Here is an 11,807-nt window from a genome sequence, read left to right as displayed (position 1 = left end):
AGATTTTTCCCAAAATATTGTGAATTGAGGATTTTACTATAACCAAAACCTGGGCATAATCCAAGTAAAATTCAACTAGACATGACAGCATAGTGGTAATCTCAAAAATACTTGCAAAGACTTGAAATTTATAAAAGATGCAATAATCAAACAAGGATCCAACAACTTAGTGTCATCGATCAAATAGGACTTGATTACATCCAAAAACCCTAGTTTCGGCCAATCAATTTTGGTATGGATTTGGTGTACATGGCTATGGGATTACAAGCAAAATCAAGACATGATCACAACTTGAGATGATTCATCCCAAATCTAAGAAAAGAGAAAGTAGAAATGGGAAGAAAGCCATATCTTGAACAAGTGAGAGTTAAACCTTGAGGCTTAAGATTACAAGAAAACCATCCGAGGGAAGCTTGAACAGAAGTCCCTGTAGAGCTTTTTCTCCCTGCGGTTATGTTCCTTTCTTTGGAGCCAAAAGTGAGTTTTAAAACTCGCGGCTCTGTTATGTTAAATTTTTGCAAATGAACGAATGAGCGAATCCACTTATCGTGAATCCGCTCCGCATAAAACTTGAAATTATCATTATAAATCTGTGCGGATCAACGAACGGATCCACACTCATGCATCCGTCCGTAAATCCGTTTGACTTAAACCCTCTCGGCCATTGAGACTTTTGAGATCGGACAAACGAACGGATTCGCATTCCACATCCGCCGTTAGTCTGCTCTCCCTATTTTCGCGGAGGAGCCACGAACAGACCCAGAGTACTGACATCGCTCGTGAGTCCACCCAATTTCTTTTAGGATTTTTAGCTTGTTTTGGAGACCTTTGACTACACTTATATGTGATGATTATGTGCCTATACCCTAGATCGGACACCCCGTTGTGTGACCCATTTGTGGGAACCACCTAAGTCTAGTCAATACCTTGAATTGAAAGAGGTTAGGACTTGTACCCGACTGGGCCAGCTAATAAAAAGTAGCAGGCATTGGTAACCGCTGTGACTCCTCTCTTACATAAAGGAAGAAGAGTTACCTTTGAGGATAAAGACCTTCGATCCTATGAATTTAAAGACCCGAACCTTATGGATGGAGAAACCTAAACCTATATGGGTAGAGACCCTCAATGGGGTGCGTAGGAAAGGAAAGTAATAGACTGGTTTATTTGAGTAAGCCATGAAGGTCACGTGTATTTGGAAGTCATTCATAACACCTCAAGCTAGTGACGACTCTATTTGAACTTTACTTGGTCCATCCAAACCTTGTTTAGACTCATAGAGAAAGTCCTACACCGTGATTTGACTTTCCAAAAAAAAAGACTTAGTGAACCGTACCTGAAAACTTCTTGTTCTTGTGGATTGACCTAAATGACAGATATATCCATAGGGATTTGAATGTAATTATTGAATCTATGCCTACATATTGGTGTGATAAATATATATAGATATCCCTTAGAACCCTGGACTTGTGTGACTAGAGTGATTCTCTGGTACTACAAGTATGACTTACCTCAACCTTGCTGTGAAACTAGTTGGAGCGCTGACCTTGGTTGACCAAACCTTAGGGTAATGAATAATGAATTTAATGACCGGATAGGTTAAATTATGGAGACTGCTTGAAGAGTTGACTTGAACAAAAGCTAGTAAAGGTTGTTGGTTCTCGAAAGAGGACTGATGTGGACTCTTTCCTGTGGGATAATTGTGTTATAGGTTTAAAGGTTGTGAAGCTAAACAGGATGTAACTTGTTCTTGTGGATTGACCTAATGAGATATATCCATAGGGATTTGAATGTAATTATTGAATCTATGCCTACTATTGGTGTGATAAATATATATAGATATCCTAGAACCCGGACTTGTGTGACTAGAGTGATTCTAAAGTATGACTTACTCAACCTTCGTAAACTAGTTGGAGCGCCTTGTGACAAACCTTAGGGTAATGAATAATGAATTAATGACCGGATAGGTTAAATTAGAGCCGCGAAGAGTTGACTTGAACAAAACTAGTAAGGTTGTTGGTTCTTGTGGACTCTTTCTGTGGATAATTGTGTTATAGGTTTAAAGGTTGTGAAAGCTAAACAAGGATGTAACAAAACCTTCTCCAACGCGAGATATGAATGGGGTAATGGATCACCAAATGCGTTCCCTCCGTACTGGGAGTGAACAATAGGAGATTCCATCAATATTCCAAATCATTCTAAAGTTGGGTTAGGTAATGAGACAACCAGATGTGAAAGCCTTTAGAATGTGAATCCTATGTTGGGACATGGACAAGTTAAATCCTGTAACCCAAGACTCACTGAGTAGTGAAGGCTAGAATGGTATCACCTGATCTGGAAGATTTAGGGAACTCTGTTCCTTGAGACTTAACTTAGTAGTTGGAACCCTGTTTTTCTAGGGTTATTGTGAACCACACCCCTGTGGTAATGTGACCTTGTAAGGAAAAGAGAATTGTGGAACCTGACTTGCTGTGCCACGTAGGCACTGCCTCATCTTGACCCGACCTTTGACTTCGTTCAAGATGTGGGTGACTTGGGATGTTGTTATCCAACAGCCCTTCTCACTTGAGACCCTAGCTGCCTCAAATTTCGGGGATGAAATTTCTTGTAAGGTGGGGAGGATGTTATACCCGCACCCCGGATCATAATTAATTATTATTTTTCCGTGACGCGTGGTTATCACTGCCATGTGCTGGTGAGCTGTTCTCACTGGTGGTCAAACCCAGTTACAAATTATTGACCATGGTATGGGCTTACCATTGACACACCATGGCAATGGAGAAGTAAGTTCTAGCCCTTAATTTTATTTATTTACCCTTTTCCTCGATGCCCTCGAAGTATGGGTCAAGATTTAGACCGCCCGGGCTATTTTAATTGAGTTGGGAATATTCTATTTGTGGGTCTCACTTATTTAAGGGAGCGTGTGATGGGCTTATAATCCCATGGTGGATGGACCCATCCCCAAGTGGGTTCTTTTCTATTTGAAACCTGTGGGCAAACCCATTTAGTTAAGAGGCCCATTCAACTTGAGGGCCCATTTGACTCTATTTGACCCAAAGATGGGTTAACCCATTCCTGTACCCTAAATAAAACCATGGGTCAACCCATTAAGCCCTCTTGACCCATTTATCTTGGATCCACCCATTTAGCTATTTGACCCATTTAACTTAAAGTACCCATTTAGCTATTTGACCCATTTAACTTAAAGGACCCAAGCCCATTTTCTATAAATAAGACAAAGGGGGGGGAGAAGCATTCATTTTCATTTCTTCTCCCATCTAACCTAAATCATGGAGGAGAGAAAGAGGAGAGAAAGGAGAAAGAAGAAAGAAGAAAGAAGGAAGGAGAACAGGAGGAAGGTGAAGAGGCTTGGAGGAAGGTGGAGACCCCATCTCTTGGGCCATAAATCGTGGAGCTCTCTCATCTTGGGGGTAGGTAAGCTATTGAAGCTTCTTCCTTCTTCTATTTTGGATGTTAAAAGGGGTTGGGTAATGGGAGAGATTGACCTAGATCTCTCTTGGAACCTAGGGAGTCGATGGAGCATTAAAGCCCAAGCTATGGTGGAGTTATTTCACTCCATTATGAGCTCTAATGTAAGGGTTCTCATTGCCATTTGAGAGATTTAAGGTTGGACCCTAATGAGCTTAGGATGGAGTTTCCTAGAAGTTCTTGTGCTTTAAAACCACTTGAAAATGGGGTCCTTGGAGGGGAATCCTTCGGATTTTGGACCTGAAGGTGTGAGGGTTTACATGTGGTTTCAGACCTGCAAGAAACCACCCTGAAATTACCTTCCCGAGAAGGCCCCTGTGAAGCTCGGATTTACACTCGGTTTCAGTTTTCTGAAACCACATCTGCATCCGACCTTGACTAAAATTGTCCTGAGCCCCTGTGAAGGTCGGATTTACACTCGGTTTCAGTTTTCTGAAACCACATCTGCATCCGACCTTGACTAAAATTGTCCTGAGCCCCTGTGAAGGTCGGATTTACACTCGGTTTCAGTTTTCTGAAACCACATCTGCAACCGACCTTGACTGAAACTGTCCTGAGCCCCTGGTTTCCTAAGATTTACATGTGGTTGCAGAATTTGGGCATGAAACCACTCCTGCAACCACTTTGTTTCTGAAACCTTATACTTAAGTGATTATGGGAGACCTTTTGGGGATCCTTTCCCTTCGCTCGTTTAACCTTATTTCACTCTTTGTTTAGGTTAATATATTCATCTTGTGGCTTATTGCTTGATCGAGACGACAACTGATAATCTTGGTGCTTGGCGTATACGTGGTGAGTGGGTTTGGTTGTTTGGGCTTGATATTATTATTGCATTGTATATTATGTCATCATTATAAATTATTAAGCATGCTTGCGCATATTGCATACTTTTATATATGAATGTTATGATGTTAATTGGAGATGCTTTACTTTGATGGGTCTCGGTGCCGGTGGGTGCCGGTGCCGGAACCTCGGATACTATATATATTTATGAAGAAATTATGTTTAATGTCATGTTGAACTGTATGCGCCGTGCCGTGCTGGTAACCGGGCACTAAACCAGATGAAAAGTTGATGCGCCCGGATTACCTCTCGAGACGATAGGACTTGCATGTAGCTGTGGCTAGGATTTTACACCCTTATGCTACGACCCTTACCAACAGGGGTTTAGGTGTTGGGTAATCGACACCGGATTCGTGGAGGTGGGAGAGGCCATCATGGTAGTATTGGTTATCAGGGGTCTGCCACTGAGTGGTCTTGGAGGCTTCGATCGGCGTAGGTCCCAGGTGACAATTGAGGTTTCATTGTGGCGATAAGTTAAGTGACCCACAGTGTCTCCCGAGTTGTCACAGTAGCATATGCCATTGACTTAGTTGTGATGTTAGGTGGAAAATTTACTTAACATATGCATGCATCATTGGACTATGTGAATTGTGTGTTTGTGCATCCCCATCCCCTCACTGGCTCAGTGGAGAGCTAACCCCCCTCGTGTACACAATTTTTAGATTATGATGCAGGTACGGAGGAGCCGGAAGCTGTGTTAGAGGAGCATGGCAACGGGTGTCTTTGTGACAATTGTGCCTACGGGCCGTGAGAATTCTAGGGACTTGTTCCCCTTTTGTTTATTTTAGGGCGTACGCCCATGTATAAACATTTACTATTATACCCTTGTTGATCATTATTAGATGGTAATGAAAAATGGATTAACTACAGTATTTATCATCTAGGCTTTGATCATCTTGTAACTATTGATTTTATACGTTTCCGCAAAACTATTGATCAATTGGAATGTAATATTTTCCTTTCCGCACTCTGATATTATATTGTTTTAATATTAGTTATGACTGTGCGTTGGGACACTGTGTCAGTGATCCTGGCAGCTTAGTAGGATGACAAGCGTTGTCCTAGTCACCCCTTATAATGTATTTTATCCCTTGTTGGGATGGGGGCGTGACACTACGAGAGAGTGAGACTGAGCCAGGGAAACGGTCTGCGTACGTTTGGGTGAGAATGAATTTAGGGGGCAAAAATTAGGGCTCACAAGTTGGGGTGAGAAATTTAGTTACCGTAGTTTTAAATACCGCATCAATATTTTTAAGATTTTGTTTCCACAGTTATAGGGTCTTGTATTACTACGATTTTAAATACCGCATCAATAAATATCCGATATAACTACGATTTTTCCCTCGCAGTTATAGAGTTCTCTATTATTGCGGTTTTAAATATCGCATCAATAAGTATCACACATTATTGCACTTTTTAACTGCGATTTTTGTTGTGGCTTTGAATATCACAGTAAAAAGTATCTTATATTACTGCGATTTTTATCTGCAGTTTTATTTCTGCATTTATAGGTTCCTTTGTTATTGCGGTTTTAAAAATCGCAGTAACAAGTATCTCATATTACTACAGTTTTGTTTCCGCAGTTATAGGGTCCTTTGTTATTGTGGTTTTATTTACTGCAGTAAAAAATATTTCATATTACTGCGGTTTTTTACCGTGATTTTGTTTCCGCGGTTATAGGGTCCTTTGTTACTGCATTTTTAAATACCGCAGCAATAAGTATTCCATATTACTACGGTTTTTTACTACGCTTTGGTTTCCACAGTTACAGAGTCCTCTATTACTGCGGTTTATAAATACCGTAGCAATAAGTACCCCCATATTACTGCACATGAAGAAACCGCAGTTATATGACACTTATGGCTGTGGTTTTAAGAACCGCAATTAAATATCCATAGCTACAAGTGTGTTTTGTTGTAGTGGAATCGTTATCCTCTCCTGTTACAGCACGGTGTTGTACTGTATCGTGCGGCGCTGCAGAGGCCATGTGGCACAACGGGTCCCACATGGTGCACATGGCCTCTGTAGCTTCCGCACGATGCGTTACAGCACCGTGCTATAATAGGAGAGGATAAAAATCCCACACACACCGATGTGGGACTATACCCACGCACCTAGAGCACAGAACACAACTTTTTTTTTTTTAATGAAAGATATCAACAGAATTAGGTTGTTTCTGAGATGAAGGGATCCAGATCTCCTACGACCCAGCTACCCGTAGCAGCCTGTGAGACGTGATAGTGCGCATGCAATGACCGCCTTACCCCCGCTCGGGCAAGGCGCTAGGCAGGGGGTAAGGTGATCATTGCACATGTGGTCCAATCTACGCTGCATAGGCTGCTACGGGCAGCTGGGCCGTAGACGATCTATATTGGACGAAGAATGGTAAGTGTCCTGTTTCCATCCAGTGAGGCTCTATGCCCACGGGCCCACCCCTTCATTTGTCCTGTCCCCCCAAATATAGAATGGCCAAACCAAGTGGATTAGTGGAGGTAGATGGACTGTAAATGAGGCTATAAATGATTGATATTACCATCTAATCATCTACACCAGATGCGTTTTTTACGCTCATTAAGGCAACAGCGATTGTCTTTACCAAAAAAGAAATAGCTAGAGGTGGTTGTTACAAAAAGAGAAAAGGGTTGTTCATGCCCTCTTTAAATTGGTGTCCTCTCGAACCCAAGGCCTAAAGATGTTATGTTGTCTTTTCGAATTTGAGCTATCATGTTGTGGATAATGAGACTGGAACAACCCTCTTTACATGTTATTTGACTCACCAAACATAGTTTTCTCTTGTAAAATTTTGAGGTGTTCCTTCCATCCCACTTGTGGGTGGTAGATTGGGTTCTTTATTGGGGAAGGTGCTCTGACTTGACATAAAGAGACCAGGCAGATTGTTTCACATCTCATGTAGTTATTCTTTTCATCAAAGAAAAAAATATATAGTTATTCTCTAAAAAAAATCTGGAAGAAGAGAATTCTAGAATTTTTATCATTTCAATTGCATCAAAAAGTACATCTAACAGTGTATTTTAAAGTATTTTTGTTTAAAACATTCTTTCAAATGCATGTGCACCATTAAATGTATCTTTTTGATGCACTTGAGAATGTATTGTACTTGAGAAGATAAAAGGCCGAAATTGTATGGCGTTCCACCAAGATGTCTTTCCATTTGGTATCTTGATTATGTGTGTGAATAGAAAAAGATTTTATTTCGAAGATTCAGATTGATTGACAAAATTTTTCGATACTTCGGTAAGATAAAAGTCAAAACCACCAATTTAGATCAAGAGGAATCTAATGTTATTAATTGGGTATCAATCAGACTCCCATAAAAATAGATTTTATTTTGAAGGCTTAGACTGGCCGATGGGAAGTGCCAAGCAAATGAGAAGTCCTAAGTCATGTGATTCACGCGAGCTACTAGTCTACTAAGGACTCTACCATAAAGAGGTGACCGGTAGATAGTCAACCCGACCAGAAAAATCACCATTGCTTTACAACATGAAAAAGTGAAAAGGTTTTCATTTTCGTTTTATAATGGTCCACATTAAGAAAGCTTTACTGCCTAATATCGTAAAGACCATATCTTAATATCTTCCATGGAAGAGTTTAGATAGGGTTTATTTTGTGGATTGGTCACCCTCGTGCTCACACATTGGAGTTTCAATTTTAATAGAGTTAAGGCAAGACAAAATAAGGGTTTCTATATACATAAAAGGACCGAGTTTTCTTTCACCCCCGGTGAATGAGATTCCATTTATTTAGGATGAAAAAAGGTATTAGGAGGGTATTTTGGAACATACAAATACCTTAGGATGGTGGAGGAAAATTTTGTTCTTTTAACAAATGGCAAGTTCATTTCATATACATCATTTTTTCACTTTGCAAAAGCTAGGTGTGTTCATTCCACCGATATAATGACAATCCTAATTGTCATCCTAACAGTTGAATATTTAAGAAATGATTTAGATTTACCATGTATCACATTTCGACTTCAAATTTAATTATTTACCTATCTATGTATATCCTTGCATCTTCTTGATAATTGGTTTTGTGAAAATAAAAAATACAATTGGAACCATCATTTGGTTGGATAATAAATACGTTCCCAAATTATCGTGAAGATTAGTCACAACATATATTAATTAGTCCATTTCAACTTACAAATTATACTAAAGGAGAAATTTTCTTTATGAAAATTATATCTTTATATTTTCCTTTTAACATAGATAAGAATCATTGTAGACGTAAATATCTTGTTGAACCACGTATATCTTTGTGTCATGGATAGACTTTTGTTCACGACTCTTAATGGTCCTATTCAACCACATAAAAGACAAGAAACCTCTTCACCACGTGTGAAAGAGAAAAAAGTGGATATACATGAGTTCAGATCTATTACCCACATGGGGACGGGTGGGATAGATCTGACTCCTCCATGGGAGTCTAGGACCCATGCCCAATGGAGGGGTCAGATCTGTCCCCACCTGTCCCAATGTGGGTAGGAGATCTGAATTCCATATACAAGCGGTGGTACTTTGGTGGAGCCAAGGCCGGCAGAAATTAATGCCCCACCAGGCCCAGTACCCACTAGTAGACCATTGGGGTGTGTAGATTGGACGCGGAAGGGAAAGATTCATCGCTTTCGGTTGGTGTGAGTAGTGAAATCGACAAACTTCTGTTTCTGTGCTCTGACTTTTAATTCCCCGATCATCCACCATTACAATGACACTTTGGGCCCCCATCTGCTTGCTTCAACCATAGTTTTAGTTCATGGTGTCATATCAGGTATCGGCCAGTTTTGAAGCCGATACTTTTATGTATCAATCTGTAACGGCTGTATCCAATGCATAAGATGTTTTTGCCCTCAAAGATATTGATACCAATATGGATTTTAACCATTTTACTCTCACACAAAGGGGGTGAAATGGCCACTGTATTCCTCTTGTTGGATGCCCCTACGTGTTTCTCATTAGCCCCCGAGTTGGTAGAGGAGCCACACAATCGGACAGCAAACCCTTCCCCTAAATTTTTATAAAAAGAACCAAAACAAACAAGCTCTCCCTTTGGCAAAGAGGGGAGCAGGTAGAAACATGGATTTAGTAATTGGTATTGGGATTGGTATTGGTTTCCGCCGTTAACCTAGACGTCTACGGATCTGGATTGGCATTAAGGTTTAGGGAGAATGTTTTCTGTGTTGGTGGCGTAGGCGAAATGACCACCCTACCTCCCTGACTGCCAGGCCCATGTGTCTGGGCGCAAGCTACGCTGTGGCACAGAGAACATCACCCCTAAGGTTTAAAATAGATTCACTTCTAAGTTTGATCCTTATTACGCCCAGCTTGAGGTTTTTTAACGCCTTGGTCCTAGTAGCTCCCGAGTTAACTCAGCCTATACAGTCAATATTTGCCGATTCATGATTAGATAATCACAGAAATTGAGTTAACTCGGGTAGATAGGGTTGATATTTGATACAATGCCATTCCCTCAACCTATGAATCCAGGTCGTTTTCATTCAAACCAACCCAGCCTGGCCCAAACCCAAATATATTCCAAGCCTAGGCATAAAGAATGTTAACACATGTGAAATAGAAGGGAAATTTTGGCCTACAAAACATTATATATGGTGAAGAGTGTGTCTTCATCCTTCCCATCTGACCATCTAATTGAACTAGAAAAGGGTATTTTAAATAACGGTCGAGAGTTAATGATAAACCCAGAATCTAATCATAGCATCATATCATCACAGTGAAGAAGGGTAAAGGAAAACTTAATCCTAAGCGGATTTATACAACATCGAAGAAAAGAAAATAGTACACAATAAATTGCATGTAAATCTGGCTTGGGCAAGGTGGGCGAGAAGCTTGAACCCTAACCCAACCCAAGCTTACACAAGCTATAATACTTGCTGAAAATTTAATCCTGAGTGGATGTACACAGGAAAAAGAAAGTTGCTTGGTCGCGTGCTCAAGTATAGGAGTATGCAAAATTACCGTCTAGCCCTTCTTGAAATAAAAATGACATCCCTACCCTATGTGAGCTCTCATTGATTCCCACACTGATGCAAGGACTACATGGCCAAGCAATGATCTCTTGCCAGAGAGAGAGAGAGAGAGAGAGAGAGAGAGAGAGAGAGAGAGAGAGAGATCATAGCATCACATCATCACGGTGAAGAGGGGTAAAAGAAAATTTCATCCTAACCGCATTTATACAATATCGAAGAAAAGAAAATAGTAGAGATCATAGCATCACATCATCACAGTGAAGAGGGGTAAAAGAAAATTTAATCCTAACCACATTTATACAATATCGAAGAAAAGAAAATAGTACACAATAAATTGCATGTAAATCTGGCTTGGGCCAGGCTGAGCATGAGGATCCAAATCCTCTACTGCCAAGCTACCCGGTAGGACCATGCTGCCCAGACACGATGTTACACGCAATGACCACCTTACCCCCATTCGGACAAGGTGTTTGGATAGGGGTAAGGCGGACATTATGCACAACACCATGTCTGGGCAGCACGGTCCTGCCGGACAGCTCCGCAATAGAGGATCCAAATTGCTGAGCATGAAGCTTAAAGCCTAACCCAACCCAAGCTTACACAGGCTATAATTATTACAAAAAACCTAATCTTAAGCGGATTTACACAGGAAAAAGAATGTTGTTTGGTCCCGTGACCTCTGTGCTCAAACATAGGAGTACGCAAAATTACTGCCTAATCCCTCTTGAAATAAAAAATCACATCCCTACCCTATGTGACCTCTCCTTGACTCCCACGCTTGCATGGGGAATCAGGAATCATTCTGAGGATCACTTTTCCTCTTTAGACTAAGTCCATGGAGTAGGTAAGATTACATATATGATGTTGATTGGGATTTATATGAATAAAAGATAGCTGCTTTTAACAGCTGAATCACTCTCAAGATTTCAGACACAGTTAAAGCTTTTCCTTCCAAAATTTCGGGTCCAATATATAATCAAGTCAAAAAGACTACTCCACATTATCATCATTTCTAAACGCCAAAATAATCGTGTATCAACAAAGTAAGGTTGTTTCTGAGATAAAGAATGGTAGCAGGAAAGTCATCGTTGCTTTATAACATGAAAAAGAAAAAGGTCCGTTTTAATTTATAATGGCCCACATAAGAAAGGTTTACTACCTAACATCATAAAGACCATATCTTAATATCCTCCATGGAAGAGTTTAGATGGAGTTTAATTTTGTGGATTGGTCACCTCGTGCTCACACATCTGGGTTTCAATTTTAATTGAGTTAAAGGCAAGATAAAAGAACGGCAGGGCTTCTATATACATATAGGGACCGAGTTTCCCTCCACCAATGGTGAATGGGATTCCATTCACTCGGGGTGGAAAAGGGTATGGGAAAAGTATTTTAAAACATACTAAAACCTTGGGCGAGGTTTGTGAACCCTAAGATGGTAGGTGAACCATCTTCTATGGGTGTGAAGATG

Source organism: Telopea speciosissima, chromosome 7, assembly GCF_018873765.1.
Source record: "Telopea speciosissima isolate NSW1024214 ecotype Mountain lineage chromosome 7, Tspe_v1, whole genome shotgun sequence".
Taxonomy (NCBI): Eukaryota; Viridiplantae; Streptophyta; class Magnoliopsida; order Proteales; family Proteaceae; genus Telopea; species Telopea speciosissima.
Note: the sequence above shows the minus strand (reverse complement) of the source record.